This window comes from Drosophila virilis, chromosome X, assembly GCF_030788295.1.
Source record: "Drosophila virilis strain 15010-1051.87 chromosome X, Dvir_AGI_RSII-ME, whole genome shotgun sequence".
Classification (NCBI taxonomy): domain Eukaryota; kingdom Metazoa; phylum Arthropoda; class Insecta; order Diptera; family Drosophilidae; genus Drosophila; species Drosophila virilis.
In genome coordinates, this window is record NC_091543.1 from 18956146 (window position 1) to 18975993 (window position 19848).

The 19848-nt window shown below is 37.8% G+C and overlaps 1 protein-coding gene across 6 annotated transcripts in view; it reads left to right on the forward strand.

Moving 5' to 3' along the window:
- LOC6631804 (uncharacterized) overlaps positions 1-19848 on the forward strand; it is an 82038-nt gene that overhangs the window by 502 nt on the left and 61688 nt on the right. For 5 of the 6 annotated variants that reach the window (XR_011416248.1, XR_011416250.1, XR_011416251.1 and 2 more), the window contains exon 2: positions 4218-4434. The gene's annotated coding sequence lies outside the window, so the exon portion shown is untranslated. Of the gene's footprint in view, positions 1-1145; positions 4435-19848 lie in introns of those variants that run through there. The other variant, XR_011416249.1, reaches the window with a different exon arrangement.

Here is a 19848-nt window from a genome sequence, read left to right on the forward strand (position 1 = left end):
GAAATCCACCTTTAAGGCTTATTAATAATAAAACAACAACAACAACAACAAGAAACCATAATTCAATTTAAATATTTTAATTGTCCCACAGATGTCTGTTTGCGCAAGTTTTTACATGTATATAAATATGCATATATAAATGTAGATATATGTTAATATATACATATATGTATGTTAATTTCGTTTAATCGCATAAAGCCCAATCAATATTCAATTAGGCTTCGCATTTCTTTCTCGTGGTCAGCCGCTTAAAATGCCATGCAAAGGCGATTAAACATTGAAATAAGAGATTTTTTTTGTAAATTGCAAATTGCACAAAGTGTGAAACATAAATAAAGTAATTGATATAAATATGCATGTATATTTATAAAGATTATTTAAAGACAAATATAATCAAATTGTTGTTAGTTTGTGTTCCTTCTGAGCCTGATCGCGTGCATGGCAAAGGGCCTAAGAGATTTTACTTTCGAGAAATTTGATCTTTTATATGTGATCTGACAAATGCTTAATACTTAACATTAATACAATACTTAGATATATTTTACTCAAATCAAAAATATTTTCAACTTTTTGTGTTATTCTATAATAATGTGTTATTGTGTTATTCATAATAATAATAATAAAAATAATAATTATAAAAATAATGATAATAAAAATAATGATAATATAAATAATGATAATAATAATAATAATAATAATAATAATAATAATAATAATAATAATAGTAATAATAATAATAATAATAATAATTATAATAATAATAAAAATAATAAAAATAATAATAATAACAATTATAATAATAACAATAATAATAATAGTGTTAAATATAAATAACAAAATAATTATTCTGGTTATTCTTATTATTCTTATTGTTATTATCATTATCATTATCATTATCATTATCATTATCATTATCATTATCATTATCATTATCATTATCATTATCATTATCATTATCATTATCATTATCATTATCATTATCATTATCATTATCATTATCATGATCATGATCATGATCATGATCATCATCATCAGTATCATTCCTTTTTAATCATTTTATGTATGTTATGTATGTATGTTATCATATCATACTATTATATTAATAATAACGTATTATTATTATGTTTATTTGATTTATTTATTTTATTACGACATTTACTTCTGTCTACATATCCCGAATTACAAACCCGAACCCTAGTTGTGCATTTTATTTGTATTTCTTTTTATTCGAATCATTTAAGAGCCTTTCACTTGTAAATTGCGCTCAATTTGTTAAATAACGAGTATTTTAACCAACAGCCAACTCTGCCCATTCACATATTTATTTGTAAGCTATATAACTATATATTGAATTTTTCGCAGTGAGCTTGGGAAAATTGCACTTGATCAGGCTCATGGAACGACGTATTCAAACATTTTGGCAAACTTTTTGCAATGTCTCAATTCAGGCAATATTTGCCGAAAACTATGCAACAATTCGATGTTCGAATACAGGAGTTTTTTCTGTTTTCAACAGATATTTTTTCTTCTGTTTACCGAACAGAAGTGTTTACTGCTGGGCTGTGGTTCAGCTGCCTGAAATAACTTGGACAGAAAAATGGTTTTAGCTCTTGGTCAAATGGCCACACACGCAATTGGCTCTGTTTACGTGTGTGTGGGCGGATGTGTTGGCTTGAAAGAGACATTCACATTGCGTACGTCAAGTTTGAAAAAATAAAAAATAAAAACCAACCCAAGAGTACGCTAGTAGGGAGTGCCCGGCTTTACCATATGCCGAGTTGCTGTAACAGCCATCAGAATTTATTCTAAACACTTATTCACATACTCACACACATACACACACACACACGCACACGCACACACTCACACGCTCTGAATCTGCGCATTTTACGCAGCTGCTGCACTTCTTCTTCCCTTGGGAAATGCAGTCCCCAGACTATGCGAAATGCAGGCTTTATTGACTTTGGTGTTCTTTTTCCGATCTTTATGAAATTTTCAGGGTATAAATTCAGCAGTCTAAAGTGTGTATATACCAATGCGCAAGGCTCTAGCTTTATTTTTTTGTGTAAAATAATATTAAAGAAATGTTTAGGGCGTAAATAAAGCAGTCACAGCATGACAAAGCACGGGCTCTAGCTTTAAAAATGAATATTTTTCTCATTTTCATTTAAAAGTAAAATTAAAAACTGTTGTTATGTGAGAAGGTACTTAACGAATATGGCGTATAAGCTCTATTTGCCTATAGATATATGCTAAAAACACAGTTTTAAAAAAATCAGTTATTCGTATTAAGAAAATGGGGTTAAATATCGAAAAACAAACCGATATATATAATACGAGGACAATAAAATGGTATTTCCCATATCAAGTCTCCTTTCCTAAATGTATCTTTGAGATAGGAGCTTTCATACAGATGCTTTCTTCTGCCTGTAACGCACATTGGACACAAAAGTATTTGAGCCTTCTTTTATTTACAAACTCTCAACGGGTGCAGGGCAATAAAAAATAGGGCCAACATATTTAACTAGACCACAAAAACAGCCCCCAACAGAACAAATAGTTGCGCATATTTAATAACATGCCGTGCCATTAAAAACAATTTACTATAAATAAACAGAAACAACAATTTGGCATTGTTTTAGTTCGGGTGCTGGTTAAATATTAAAGCGGCATTCATTCAATTTTAATTTAAAATCAAAGCGAAAAAAGAAAAAAAAAAAACAAAACAAAAATGACAACAAAAACTACAGCAACAAAAGGAAGAGCGAAAGCAACACCCCAGCACCACAGCACCCCAGCATAGCACCTTAGCAAAGCTCTTACCCCTATGCACCAAGGGGAACAACTAAAAAATTTGAAGCATGCGTCGAAATAATTATTTAAAAAAATTGCTCATACGTCGCGTTTCCGCGACTGCTTTTATGTGAGGCTTACTCTGCCAAGTGTGTGTGTGTGTGTGTGTGTGTGTGTGTGTGTGTGTGTGTGTGTGCGTGTGCGTGTGCGTGTGTGAGTGTGTGCTGCTGTGTTGGTGTGTTGGTGCGTGTCTCGGTTGCTTTGCAAACGTTTTAAGCTCATTTCATATAAATGTGCATCTGAGAGCCGAGCTGTGCATTGCATTAGAAATATTACGCATACGCCACATGGGGCGCGCGCCCGAAATTCAAATGTGTGCAAATACACAGATGCGTAAAGTTACTTAAATATATTACTGCTGGCATATGCATATGAATACATATATTTTCAATTAATTTTGATGATAATATAATTTTAGTCATACCCAACGTAAAATGACAAGATCTCCAAGCCTCGACTTTGAAGTGAAAGCTTTTCAGCTTCTTTTATACACTTTCCTTCCCTGCTGTACGCCTGCAGATCAGGTGTTGTAAGGACCAGCTGCCAGATTTTAAGGCTGCTGCCAAACTTTATACACGTCCTAAAGTCAGAGCTCCTGCGGGTCAGCCAGGACACGGGTCGTCAGTCCGTGAGGGTTCCGGGTTACGGACACTCCCCGTTGCTTGAGCTGTCCTCCGGTCAGCAAAAGTTTGAAATGCTTTTCCTTTTGTCGCCACACATTGCTCGAGCGAACAGACTGTAAATTGATGACTGCACACGAGGAGCATGGCAACCGACTCGACTTCTAAATGCTAACCTTTTCTTTGTTGTTGGTTTGCTTGAGGTTCACTTAGAATGTGTAGCGCTTCCAGCGAAAGCCGCAGCTGCAGTGTTGCAGCGACCCATGTAATCGATAAACATTACTTGCTGATTTTTATAATCAGTTCAAAGTGCTAGCTACACCCACGCACAATTACCCACAAACACACCTAAACACACAGCTGTTCATTCATGAGAATCTCGTGGCATAAATAAAATAAAAAAAAAAATGCAGCCAAGAAGCGAAAATGAAATTAAATGAGTGTGTAATTTGTGTAATTTGGCTGGGCCACAAGGTGTTGGAAGAGGGGGGGGGGAATGTTTTGAAATTTATGTGCATAAATATTTGTACACTACGTTTTTGGCTTACTTTTGCGGCCAGTTGCCAGATTTCGCAATAGACACAAATTGCGGTCCATTGTGGCACGGTAACGAAAGGCGCTAAACAGTTGGGACATTTAAGCGGAAACTCTTGTTGTTCTTGCATAAATCAAAAAGACATTTCAACAAAAGCCTCAGTCATTTAATTAACGCACACACAAACCCCGTTTCTGTATACTCTATAGAGCTCGTCGGCGACAGATTGTGGGGCGGGGGCAAAAAAAAAAAAAAACAACCTTAATACACAATATTTGAACGTGCAACAAATCAATAACAAAATAAAGCAAAGCTAAATAAAAACAAAAAACAAAAAAACTACCTTCAACAATTCAGAGCGAGGCACAACAACATTTGATTGATTTGTGGCAGCAGCAGCAGCAACAACAACAACAACAACTGTCGGTGAGTAGCTACAGAAATAAATAATTAATGAGCCGTGTGTGTGCTTAAACAATTGCACAAACAACAATTTAAACGCAAAGAAAACACAACAGAAAAAATTAAGGAAAACCCGTCAAATTAACTAACCAAAAACCAGCAGCAAGTGCATCAAAATTGCTCCCCAACAAAAAGAATTAAACCAAAAAACAGTACAGAAAAAACAATACACACAGACACATAGACACACACATCAACAACAAGAACAACAACAATGTAAAGGTGCATTTAATTTGTGCAAAAAAAAAAAAAACAAAAAAAAAATGAGCGAAACAGAAAACAGAGACAACTAAATAAATGATGTGATTATTTTTATTTTTTCTTGTTGTTGCTATTGTTGTTGCTTTCGGTGTTTCGTGCGGCTTCTTGTGGCAAGCTGAAATACCTGTTTTTAAGCATTTTAAATAGGGTCAATTACTTAGGGGATAATACATATAATACCTATTATTGCTTAAGAGAAAGCAAACGTTGAGTATTTTTAATGGGCAGAGTTTTCACGGCTTTCGAAATGTTAATCCTAATATAATTTCAGATTTTCGGTATTAATGGAAAACAGTTTATTTATATTAAATAAATATATATAAAAAAGATAATTTTTATAAATACTTACATAATATATCAATATTTGATGTTATATAATATTTACATCAACTGCTTCTTAAGACAATTTACATGTCTAGATTTTAGAGCTGTCATTACGAATATCTAAAGCCCTTACTTCGTTTTTCTTAGTTGTTTCTTTAATTTAAAAGACTGTCAGTTAAAAAATAATTAGATAAATTCATGAATTTGGAGCCAACAAATGGTCGATATCATAAATGCATACACAATGGATGACAAACAAATTAATCTCATAACGAGATGATTTAATACCCTTGTGGACATTTGCCTTTCGCCAATGTGTAAGAATAGTGAACCTTGTAAATGCTGAGTATATGGGAAAACAGAATATTTTGCACTTTTGTTGATAAGAGTTTGCATTTATGTGAGGAACAGAGTGGGGCTTATGAATGTTGAGTTTAAGTACTGGGTGGCAAAGAAGGCAGGACCTATGTAAAGGTTCTGGTTCAAACCGACCGTTGATGCTGATCTAGAATGTATAAACTCTATGGGGCCAGAGATTTGTCCTTATATGGGTTACACGCTTAATGACAAACTTATAATACCCTCTACAAAGTTACACAAAGTTTAATTTAAATACAACAATTGAAGTACTGAACTCAAAAAACAACAAATAAAAGTCAATTAGAAATATATTTCCAAGTATTTTTTCTAGTCGATTTGATGTGTTTTTTGTTAAATATATTTCGACTAAAATTGTTGAAGCTCGTCAAAACGGACGAGTGTATCGCAAAGCTGGGAAAATTATATTTTACTGCGCAAGATATTTATTTGCGCGGCAAACATATTAAGTTATTTTATTTAAATTAATTTCTTTCATTTATTTAGAGTGATTTTGTTTTTGGGCAGCAACACAGATACTTTTTAAAATTTCAAATATAATTAATTAGTTTAATGTAAATTGCAAACGGAATGAAAACAACAACCCGGCCCGAAGGCAGGGCATTTGTTGTGAGCAATCAAATAAGTATTTGCTGTACATTTCCAAATACATACGTTGGAGAGACACCGAGTTATATATATAAATGGGTGTGTATGTGCGCGTGTGTGTGCACAACACATCCGGAATCCGAAGTAAGCAAATAATATAAAATACCTGCAGGCCATCTACTCAAATGTAATTTATAAATGCGACAGACATGTTTTTTGTAAATCTGATCGGAATAAGGCAAACAACAACATCAACAACAACAAAATGTTATTCAAAAACAAAATAGAGAGGTTGGCAGAAGCCTGAATACCCTGCATTTGTTAGCTAATCCAGTTGCTAGCTACATTTTGTTACTTTTAAGGAGACAAAAGCTTTTTTCGTTGGCTGTGTAATATTTTTTTATATATTTTTACTTGAAATTTAGTTGAAAATTACAAGAACATAGCACGTCAGGCTCATCTATAATCATTTTATAGATAGATAAGCTTTAAAGCCCAAGTCATACTTCATAAAATTGGAATCATCAAGTTGCCTAGGATGAAGCCTGTTCTAAGTATCTCAATATCTTCCACATACAGCCCGGAAATTTCAGGTCCTGAAAACACTTGCTTATACCCATACAATACCTATACCTATATGCTTTTTGAAGACGAAGATATAAATATCCCAGACTTACCTCTACTAAAGTTTCGCATTCAGTTGAATCTTCAATATAAGAAACACCTTTAAAGAGGGTATCATGATTTTGTGCTAACGCATGTAACAGGCAAAAGGAAGCATCTCCGACCCCGTAAAGTATATATATTCTCGATCAGCATCAAAAGCCGAGTCGATCTAGCCATCCTTCCGTTCGCCCGTTTGTATAAGCGCATGCAAGGATATCAGAACTTCTAAGAGCTAGAGACATGAAATTTTGAACGCAGGTCCTCCCAGTGCCCGTGCAGTACGAGTTTGTTATATATATATATATAGAGTTCGAAATCGAAATCCTGTTTCTTAAGCAAACCTTTTAGTTTTTAAGAGCCATGATTAATCAAAGCGCTTCAAAAAGATTTTTTACTGAGCAAATGAAAGATGCGACTAGCTAATTATGCACTCAGTTTATAAATAAATAAAATATAAATAGAGCTGTCAACATATATATTCCATATTCCCATCGCAGTCAATTATCAGCTTACTCTGTATAACTTTTGAGATCTATTGAGTAGATTATGTGGTAATCATATAATAAGCTGACAACTGGCGCACGACGCTAGTGAAATGTGCAACATTTCCCAGTTGCTCATGAAAGATGATAATGATGATAATGAGGAAGATGATGATAATGAGCAGGAGGCTTGAGGTGCTAAGGAGCTTCTCTCGCGAATTGGCATATAACTTAGTTAAACGAATGTGTGCTTTCAATGCTAGCTAATGGGCAAAACGTAGAGACAGAGGCAGCCAGTACTAAACAGGGAGAGAGAAGGCGAGAGAGAGAGAGAGAGAGAGAGAGAGAGAGAGAGAGAGAGAGAGAGAGAGGAAGAGAGAGTTGGGGCACAGCAACAACACAAATGGAGAGCGACAGGCAGCAACAAATTTAATTTCGTAAGTGATTTTTGGCAAGACAGGTGAAGGCGTCTATAAATATAGGCGATGTCGTTATAAATTTGTCTGCCTGGGCTGGGCTGGGCTGCATGGCTGGGCGCGAGGCGCGCTAAAATTACAAAAAAAAAATAATGTAAAAACAAAAGAAAAATCAAAATCAAAGCGTGTTGAGCGACACATGAATTTCAATGCAGACGCAAGAGTTACTTGTGGGCGTGGCAGGCGCAATAGCTACACAGCACAGCAACTAAATCAATGTACATCAAAGAGGTTGACTCGAGGCATAAACCAAACCATACACACGCACACACACCCACACACACACAAGCACACATGGACGGTAAAACGGGGCGTATGCGCAACGTAAGCGCACAGTCGAGCAGCCACGCCTTGTCGGCAGTGCAATGTAACAAAATGTCAGCATTTATATTAAATAACAAGCCGAACCAATTCCACGACGAAATATCAGTTTTTTGAAAGCAATGAACCCAAGCTGAAGCCAAGCCTGGAACGAATTCTAACTTAACAAAAAGTGATCTACTGTCGGGGTCTAAATTTTAATTATCTAATTATATGAAAATATGATTGACAAAGCTCTTCGCTTTGATATTAACAAGAGTTTTACCACTCAGAAAAAATACCTTTAGAGCCTGAACCTGACTGCAACAGTTCTGAAACCTGAACCGAGACACCGAAAACATTTGTTGGTTTTGTCTGAACATCATTTCACTCGAATTTCGCCAACTATTATAACAAGTTTTTAGTTGTTGTTTTTTGACTAAGCCCCATTTAAAACTTGCGCCAACTAGTTCCAAAACGGAATGTTAATTAACTGCATGCTAATGCAAACTCTGGGCTAAACTTTTAGATATATACGAGCTGCTGGCACTTAAAAGCCCAAATTAGCTGGAAAAACACACACCAAAAAAAAAAAAAAAAATAATAATAAACAAAACAAAAATAATTTACGAAAATGTTAAATCTGTTTGGGAATGCATTCAAAATCCAGTTCAGGTGCTGTCACAAACAGAAACAAAAACCAAGCTGTGTCTTTTTGTCAGCAGAGGTGCGAGTTAATTGTGGTAGAATTTATGCGTCTGCGATTGTTTTTAATTGTGTGCGTGTGTTAGTGTGTGAGTGTGTGCGAGCTGGCCTGGGCAACTAAGTCTTGACAGCCGTAAAGGCAGATACTTGACACTGACAACAACCACAACCGACCACAGCAGCAATGCCGGGCCGAAAACAGATCGAGCCTTCCCAGACCCAGACAGCAGGCTTTGAAATATGAGCCGCATTTTGTGCGGTTTTTAGGCACGACGACACAAAAAAAAATAAAAAAAAATGAAAAAGGAAAATTGGGCGAAAAAATGAAAACAGAAAACCGTAAACCAAACTCAAAACGGACACGAACGCAGACCCAGACTCCTGACTGCAAGACCTCAGAGATGGACTGCACGCATTTTTATTATTTCTTGCGTTGTTTTTCGGTTTTTCTACCCTATATACCCACCGAAGCTGAGGCAACTAGGGTATATTAGTTTTGTGTAGGCGTAGACAAATTGAAATATTCTTTAGATAAATTGAGTCACACTCGTGAGAGAATTGTGAACTTAAAAATTAGGAAAAACCTATCGAAATTAAATTAAGCATATACTGTTATTGGGTATAAAAAAGAAAAAATTAATGCAAATGAAAAAATGTTCTTGACCTATATGAATAATAAGTCCTTGTAGGCATACAGACACTTAAATTTGATAAGGGTTTGCTTTTTCAAATGATCGGTAACCCGCCTGGTTGTTTTATTCTCGAATTCCAGATTGTATTTTAAGCTTTTATAATTTGCACATCGATTTATTTGCCATGTTCGGAGCCTGACGATATGATGTGCATGAATACAGGTTGCATACAGGGTATCTGCTAGTCGAACATATTCAACTAGGGTTGTTTTTTTGGGTATTTGCTTTCACACGTAGCACAAAAAAATTGGACAGAAAAAAAATTGACACAAAAATTGATTTTCGTGCCTTTATCAAGCTGCTCTCCTCTCTCGCCTTCTCTCGCCCTCTGTCGCCTTCTCACGCCATCTCTAGCCCTCTCGCCCTCTATCTTGTTGCTGTTGTAGTTTCTCACAGAATGTTTCAGTTTTCTGTTTTTCTCTTGTTCTTTGTGTTGTTGTAATGTTTTTTTTTTTTTTTTTTTTGTGCGTGAGCCTTTCAATTTTGGTTGTTGTTATTGTGTTTGTTGCTGTTGCTTTGTTAAACGCCCTTTCGCCGTGCAGCTTCGCTTTGCTATCCGATCCCCGATCCCCGCTCCCCGTCATACGCTGCTCTTCCCGCCTGTGCCCAGGTTTTCGCTTTTGGTGGCAACAGCAAATATTACGGCTTAGATGGGCTTTCATGCCCAGCCTCGCCTGTGTCATCTCCGTTGTAGTCCCTGTTGTCGATTTTGCCATCTAGTTTTGTTATTGTTGTTTCTGCTGCTGCTGTTGTTGTTGCTGTTGTTGTTGTTGTTGCATAAAATCCTCTACTTTGAAGCTCACAGCCCATAAGCGTCTCGTTGTTGACGGCGTTGTAATCATGTGGCACTTGTACTTGCCACAACGCGCATCATAAGCCTCCCACCGACCTCGTGCTCACGCCATGCAAGTCAGGCAACATAATTGCCACGCCCACTATGCACACACACGCACCGCCCATCGCATCAAAATCGAATGTTAATTAGTTATTTTAGTTAGTTGCGCCATCAAAGTGAAGCAAATTTCATTATGTTTGTGTATTGAATGAAATTTGCGTGCGCGCCCGAATAAGTATGCAACCCTTTTCACGTTTTTATAGCACACACATGCTCTCGCGCACATGGCTTCTTATTTTAGCTTCCAATTGTCAGTCTTGCCGTCAGTCAGCGCACCAGTTGTTGCTTTTGACATTCAACAGGCGTCGCAGCGCCCTTTTAATACCCCTTCCGGAACGAAAGGCTGCCAAAAGGGTATACCAATATAATACAACATTTAGGCGCAGCAACCGCGTATTACTCTGGTAGTGATTGTTCTACCAACTAATAATTTGAAAAACTTGTTCGATTCGTTTTGTCGTATAAGACAAACTTATACAAAATGAAATGCGAGTCGTTGCTACACAAAATTGACTCAGATTTGACTCCTCTAAGGGCATAGTCAGCTGAAAATTGAGTCAGTAGTTTCATGAATAAGCTTTTAAGAACAGCTTAGTTTAAGTATAGAAATTGTGATCTAAAATCTTGTAAAGTGATTTATACCCTCATATGCACTGCAGGGTATTGCGCAGGCAGCACATGCAGATTTATTTATATTATTTTGTTAACAGGTAGGCGTCAGCAATGTTTGTCCTTTGACATTTACTTTTGCCACAGCCGCACACTCCTGTGGCGACTCCCACACTCTGACACAGCCAGCACTTACCTGGCATGAAAATGCCGCCAGTTTGTTGTAACATTGTGAATTCGTGCCACACAATTGACGCGTGTGTTGTATGCAAATCGAAAATCGATAAGCGACAGCACTCATCAGCCTATTTAAATCGATAACAGCAGACGCATAAAATTAAAACGAGCAACGCATTGGATTTAATGAGTTTTAAAACTCCAGCTTAGCTTGTCCAAAAAATAAAGTAGGTTTAAATTAATATTTCGTATTATTAACTCAAGTGGGCTTTGCAGTAATATATAGGCTAATGGATTATCTTAATATTTATAATAATAATTCAATTAATAAACTTATGCTTCAAATCAATTTCTAAAAAAATATTTGTTGCGTTTTAAACTGTTGGTAATGCCAATAGTTTATCGGCCAGTCAATTTATCTGGCAACAATCTAAGGAGCTTATCGATAATCGTCTTAATGAACACTTAATGAGGCAGTTGGCCACACTGAAGTTCGATAAATCTAATGCCGCAGGCAAACGCCAAGGGCGCAGCAAAGTTTAAGCGGCTTAATTGCGTTTTAGACTGGACAACTACTTAAATAAATAACTATGCAATAGTTTTGCTCACACACACACACACACACACACACACAAATGTGCGTTCTTAATTGTTTTCGTAAATTATTTCAATAGCTTCCAGTAAAGCTTAACGAAAATTCGTGTTTCTTTCACCTTTGTGTGGTACTGAACTTTAATCGAATTACTTTTTGTGTTTATATATGTAGCTTCCAGAGGGTATTGCGCGGCTTTACGCGTCCCATATTCTGCGTGCCATATTTAAACTCCATCAGTAAATACCCACCCATTTTTCGTCTTTTGAGCTCTCCGAAATTGTTGAAACATATGTTTTCGACTTCTTAATGGTCTGTGTAAATAATTTAAATTTAGATTTACATTTTTTATACAGGCGAAGCGAGTTAAGCAAAGAACTTGAAACACGCCTCAAAAGTAATTACACAAGGATCTTGAAAAACAAAAAAGTTACATATTATCGCTTTCCACCGATTTTCCATACTTGCGCGTGGAATTCTCGAAACGCCGTTCTAGTAACTTAAGTAAAACACACAGCTGTCTAGTTTTACGGTGCAGACTGTGTCTGGATCATTAATCGGTCTGCCAGAGTCAGTTAGTCGGTCATACTTTCATGAGGACGAACAGCTAAGCGTATATTTATACATGTTTATATTTATGTATGTATGTGCGTGTGTGTGTGTGAGTGTGTGTGTCGGCTGGCTTTCATTACGCTCGTTTGTTTATTGAGTTAGCAGTTTTCCTTTATTTTATGAAAGCATTTGGAAAATGTAATTTTCAATTTCAAAGCGCACAGCCTGCTGTGCAAATGGGCGTGACAATGCGAAACGCAACTTCTCCAGCTCCCCCCAACAAACGGCCAGCATCATTCAGTGGCCAAAAGCAGGCGGACCAGTTCTCGCATTTCGGCCATGTTTTATGCGAGCCATAAAAACATAAGCGCCTTTAACAATAAAATACAATAAAAACATTTTTTTTTTCCTGATGCGACAATATTTTCACCCAAAGCGCGCACACTTTAGTGACACACACAAACACACACACATGAACACCAAAGATGACGCGAGCATTAGAATGCTTTTTGTTTAGGTGCTTGCTCTCACTCTCTGGCTCTCTTCATTTCTCTTTCTCTCTCAGTCTCTTTCTCTCACTCTGTCAGTCTCTCTCTCATTCTCTTAGTCTCACTCTCTCTTACTCTCGCTTTCTCTTTCTCATTGTAATAAAACTTAAATTTGTTGTGGCCCGCACAAATTGTTAATAAACCATACAAAATATAAACTGATTGCCAGGCGCACATAAAAGCCTGTACACGACTGTAGCTGATGTGTATGTATGCATGTGTGTGTGAGTGTGTGTGTGATGCCTGAAACTGAAACGAACATAGTTGGAGTGTAAGTAAACTGTGAACACACTCGTCCAAAGTGTCGCACTCGAGTGAGACTTATAAATAATAAACTTATGAAAGCGACTTGCGGGCGGCTCACATAAATAAAATAAAATAGCAAAGGCAGAAAAACAGAAAAGGCAACTACTTTTAGAAGCAGGCGAATGCACACAAAGCCGACTTGAATACACACAGACACAGTCAAATATGGCGACAATGAAATCGGCCGGAAACTGCAAAACTGAGAGATGGGCGCTTGTGTTTGGGCCATGACTTCCCTTTGACATTTAAAAGCATATTGTAATGAATATTAACGCTCACGCACATACACAGAAATACGCACAAGCTCTATTTTTGCATGTATACATAAGTGTTCTATATATACATGTATATTAAAACCGAAAATATAAATATATTCAAGCCGTACATCGGAGCTCTACCTGCTTTCTTTTGGTATAAGAATATTCCAAACTATAAATGAGTAGCAGAAAAACAAAAATTATTAATAAGAAATAATTATTCCAACATTTAGTTTAGAAACTGAATAAAATTGATAAGAAAAGGGTTTTTTAAATCAAATATAATTTCATTAACATTTTAGTTTTACCCAAAACTCACTGAAAGTGGCTTAAAATAATTAAATTCTAATATTTAGTTTAGAAACTGAGCATAATTAATTTAAAAGGTTTTTTTTTTACATTACACCAACATTTTGTATACCCCAAACCAATTTAATGTGGGTCAAAAGAGTATGTTGATTGTAACAGTCATAAGAATGCCAATCCGAACCCGAATCCGAATAAGTTATATAAATGTATATTCATGAGCAGAACAACAAGCAGGCTTTAAGCCTTGGCCTGCCCGTCGGCCTGTCAGTTTCCTCTGTTGTAACGATTTGATTTCGGCAACTACAAAAGCTATATACTTGAAAAACGAAGTGTTTCTTTCAATATCCCCTCCCATATCATAATATCGATTTTGAGACACGATTTTCGCAGGATAACTTGAAGAATATGAGAGCTAGACATAGAATAAAGATGAAGAATGAGCCCCGTTTTTAAAGACAGTACCTTGCGCTATAGTATATACACACACTATTGAATGCTTCATTTATGTGCTAAACATTTTATAGAAATCGGAATATAAAGACCGAAGTTAATTGCGAAAGTATTTCTCAACGTATAAAGTAAGGCTAAGGCAAGAAGCAGAGCGGCCGCAGGGAGCTAGAAATTTTTGAATCGCCAGCTTGGGGCTGGGCTCAAAGCATCTCCTAGGCGAGCACTTCCGACTAGGACACTTGCAGCTTCAATTTTAACTTGAAACATCTTGGAACGCGCTTGCTGCTTTGCACGCATTTGTATTGCAAATTCAAGATATTCGCAGACGTGCCCGCACGTGGACTAACTTTAATTAGATGCTGATTCGTGGATTGCATCCATTGGCCCATTGCCATTTGCATTACGGTTAATGCAAATGCATTTTTTGTTGTATGGCGCATGTTGTCTGGATGAAAATAATAAGGAAAATATAAAACCCCGAGGCTATTTAATTTGCGCGAGCATACTAGCGAGGAGATCGGGGCGAATGTGCTCGCGCACATGTGTTGAGGAAAGAAAAATATCCAAAACAAAGTCCTGGTTGCAGGCATAACCAAATGCTAATGGCCAAAGCCAAGCTAATGGAAAATTATATGCATTGCCTGTGGCAACGGCAACGGCAACGACAGAGACAGAGACAACGGCATCGGCATTGGCATCGGCATCGGCATCGGCATCGTGGGTGGCTTAATCATATCCTTGCGATATCCCTATCAATGCTGAACGCTTTGCCTAAGCAGCTGACAATGGGGCAGCAAATGTGAAATGCTCGTCGAGCAAACACTGGAATTAGTGGATAATAGATAATAGGGGTAACATGTACTACTGTGAATATGGCACTGTAATCTTTTAAATCATAAGCAAAGGTTAAATCCTAATTAAATGTGCTTTGATGCTCCCAGCCACAGCCACAGCCACAGTCAGAGCCACAGCCAGAGCCACGGTGACAGACACAGTCTGCTGCTGCTGGCTGCCTGTGGAGCTTGGGGCTGGCAATGATGGCAGGCAGCGGGCCAACTGAGAACGGGTCCTACATAAATCCAAAGTTATCTGCAGCAATAAATCAGATTTAATGCGATTCCTTAGAGCAGTCGCTGGCGTTGCAACACACACACACACACGCTTAAATGGGATAAAAACTCAATATTCTGATTATATATGAAAATTGGTCTCTTTTGTTTTTTTATGAACCTCAACGATTTGAAAATTGTATTTGTTCTTTTTGTTGATCATTTGATTTAGAGCTGCGCTAAATGTAAATATATTTGCCATAAATTAATATATATTTAAAGTGAATCTGATTTGTTATGCCAGTCAATATAACAGCAAGACATTTGTTTAAATTCTTAGTTGGTTAACTCAAATTTGTTATCAGAAGTGAGAAGATGGTTCACAATTTTAAAAGGAGTCAAGTCAAGGAGTCAAAAAAACATCATATTGGTTATTTATTATATTTTATGTGAATTTATTTTCATTTCATCGTTTCAAATTCATATTGATATGCAAAATAACAAAATAATTTTTGTTGTTGACTTTGCATAAAACTTAAAAGGAATTATTTTTAACGATTTTCAAAACCGATATCTCCAACTACATTTTCCAAATTACCCGCGGTATAATTAAAAGAATGGGCAATACTTGAGAACATATTTTCTACGAAGGTTATTTAACGTTATTGAAGGCATTCTGGCAAACATGATATTTATACCTATTGAATATAAGCTTAAAGTCCTCATGCTGCGTTATGGGGCTCGGTTCTAGATGACATTTTCCTTCCATGATTTGTGAAGGTGCTAATTTTTGATTGTACAGTTTCTACACTTAACAAAAACAAATTGAATATGAGTAAAAAGGGTATACTGGTTCCATGGGAATGTATGTAACAGTTAGAGAAGAGCAGCTGTTAAGCCATATAATATATGTATATATGTTTTCTTGGTCAGCATCCGTAAAAAATAAATAAAAAGTGTAAAGCAGGTTCTTCTGGATATCTTTAAAGTCTATGGCTTGTGCTTGTGTTTCTGTTATAGACAGACTTAGGTCATCTCCAAGACGGGCATGTCCGACAAGCATACAATTACATACTTGTTGAACAAAGCTGAACTCAAACAGGTAGGGGTACTCGTAAAAGCCCAATGAGTGGTAAGAGTGGTAACTGTCAGAGTTTGTCAAATGCTTGACAGTTATTGGCAACTAGCCGAACCCCGTTTACCTTTGGCTTTGGCCCACCACCAGCTGCGACTGCTGGCTGCTGGCAGCATGAGGCGCTTGAATAATGACTGCAAAGTCCTTCAGCGCTGACGTGGCACTCGTCAAAGGTTTATGGCCATGCGAGTGCGATCTATGAGATACATTCACACATATTGCGTGGCTTTAGTGCTGCCAAATGGCATGTGGACTGCAAGACGCCTTTATATTCCTCATTTATGGGCGGCAACGTCTGCGCATGCAGCTGTCACGGCACTAACTTGATGGCACTTTGACGCCTTCGCCTGTCAACCTGAGGGACCTGCACCTAGGCCTTTCTCTGATTATTTTTTACGCCTATATTTAGAATTGGCTACGCTTGTGCTCATGACAAAGGCGGGCAGGAAGGTGAACTGGCAGCCCGGCAGCCCGGCAACCCGACAACCCGACAACCTGGCAGCTGGGATGACTTTTACATTTTTTATTTAACTGCCCAGTTTTATTTGCCTAGGCTAGGAGCGTTGCTGCCTTGCCCGCTGTCGACCCATAAAAGTTCGAGGCGCACTCGCATGAGTCTGGTGCGGTGGATGTGTGTGTGTGGCTTGTGGAGCCATACTTAAGTCCTTAAGAGCTGTAATTTCACTCTCATTGTCCTGTTTCTGTTTGGGCGTAAGCTTGTGCTTTGTACTTAATTAACTGTGCCTCAATCTAGTGCCAAATAGTGCCAAGAGCCAACGGCCGACGGCCAAAGGCAGAATGCATTCGAGTGCAGCTAAAAGCTAACAGCCAAGTAATTTCAATTTGAAGCGCTCAACGTCAGGCACACACACGCGCTTAGGCACACATATACGCGCGCGCACACACACACACACAAACTGACACAGACACACACACACACACGCGCCCACACACAGTTGGGAGTTGTGCGCGCTCCGTCTGCATATTAAAATGATGTCAAAATTGCACGGCTAAACGTCATTTCATTTGGCTGCGTTGCCTTCACTCGCAATATGCCACATGTTTTCTAATGGATATGCATGAGCCACACAGGCACACACACACACACACACACACACACACACACACACACACACCCACACACACACACACACACTAACACACACCCAGTTTTATCTGTCAGCTACAGTGCACGCGAAGATTATGCCTAATTAGTGCAGCCTGTTCGTTGGATTTGCCTTGCCTTCCGAGTGCACATTGCGCATACGCCGCCTAGGCCAGCGACATGATATCATATGGAAACCAACAGAAATCACAGGCCCTGAATGCGGCGGAAGAGCGCTCATATTTAAGCAGCATAAAAGGTTTTGACAACCCGATATTTGATGTGGATAAAGCCGAGCAAATTAATAAAGCAAAATAATTTAACTAACAAAAACTAAACATGTAAGAGGTTCTAGTCGGGAGCTCCCGACTAGGGGATAGATACCCTGAACCCTCTTCTTCCAATATCAAATGCGTATATTTATTCTTTTTTAGAAGCTAAATGCCAAGTTAGGTGACTCTAGCTCTTATTATTTACCAAAATTTCCCAAAAAACAGGATATCGATGTCGATTTTTATTTATTGCTTGGAAACGAAGTAAGTTATCGATTATCGGACTCGATCTGCGAAGGCACTAGGAGCACCTTTAAGTCTCTAGCTCTTATAGGTTCTGAGATCCTTGCGTTCATACATACGGAGAGACGGACGGACGGACAGACGGACAGGCAGACATAGCTAGATCGACTAGGCTATTGGTGCTGATGGTGGACTTTGCACAAATACAATATACCCTTATACCCATTTTTAATGGGTTCAGGGTATAATAAAAATAAATGAACAGAAAGTGTTAACCATCTGCAATTTTTAAGTTTTTTCGACTCGGTAATTAGACACATGTCACAGTTCACAGCATTTCTCACTACGATGCCTCTCTCTCTCTCTCTCTATCCCTCTCTTATAATTAATTGTCATTAAACGTGAATTAATTTCGATTTTTTAAGTTTTCTCTTTTTTAAAAGATTCTCCATGCATATTTGAGCTGTTCGCGTTTGCCTTGGGCAATTACTGTCATATGGCTCGAATATTCAAAGTTTCATGTCGAAACTGGAGTATTAAATATGCATTGCACCCTGGGGTGGGCGGGAGTTAAGCGAGCGGCACTACAAAAGAGTCCGGGTGTAGGTAGTCCAGAATTCAGTTGAGCTAAATTGCGGGCCAGAGCAAATTCTTTACCTTAATTAAAAAAGTTTACAATTTCTTGCCTGGCTCAGCGACAACTTAACGCGCCTCCACTCCTGCGCCCGTTCTCTTTCTCGCTCTCTCCCTTTCTCTCCCACTCTCCTCTACACACACACTCTCTCTCTATCGCACCACATCATACTGTCTCTTTCTGCAGCTTTTTGTGTCACATAAAAAGCAACGAGTGAGTCAAAATGCCAACTGAAAAGCAATGAAAATACAACAAATTTATTTCTGCTCTTTCTCTCTCTCTCTGTCTCGCTCTTGCTCTCGCTCTCCTTCTCTGTCTCTCTTGCTTATACTTTCACACGCCTTCTCTATCTCGCCCAAGCTGCTGACTTGGGAAACCCTCGGGAATCATCTGCCAAGTATTTGTTTTTTTTTTTCTTGCAGCCGAAGCGGCTGGTAAAAAGTTTTAAAATAAACTTGCGTCATAAAAATTTTAAAAGTTTCATTGTAAGAGGAATGTCACACACAAATACACACATCGAGAGAGAGAGAGAAAGAGAAAGTAAGATAGAAAGAGAGAGAGCCGGACACATGTTCACATAGCTTCAACAAATGTTGCACTCGTTTTTCATTAATATTTGAAATTATTTCTTGAGCGCATCATTAAAATGAAATAATTTAATTAGCTCGTAAGCAACTCGAAATTTTTAGCCAAACTTTAAAGTGGTTGGTTAAAGGTGACCAGCCAGCCAGTTTGCGGGTAGTTCGATACGATGGCATAACATTTGGCTAATGAAATGTACAATTTATGGCCACTTGCCGGTTGCTGGTTTCCGTTATTTAATTAACATAAATATGGCTGCAATAATGTACTAAGCCAGCGCAATGTGAAGAAAGGCTGCTAACTGCAATTTAATTGGCAATTGGCCACAGGCAATTAGTTGCGGACAGCTGCACACGGACAAGCGCAATGCCAACAGCAAGTGCTTGTACTTACAGTCATGTATATGAGCGCATATTGTATGAACATGTATATATATATACAATATATATACATATATATATATATATATGTGCTGCATAACCCACATCAAGCAACACAATTGCCAGAGACAAAGGGTAAAGCGCAAGTAAAAGCGAGTATCTTTTAATGGAATAACAAACTGACCAGCACACACACAGACAAACCCACACACATACAGACACACACACACACACACAAACTCACACACATACAGACACACACTTGCTACTTGTTTCTAAAGTCCTTTTGCCATTCGCCCTTTGCTCTGTTTGCATCTGTATCTCAGTTGCCATTTGTATCTGCATCTACATTTGCACTTCGCGGCAATCATTGGCCTGGCCAAGCGACGACCTCGAGCAGCGAATGCAAAT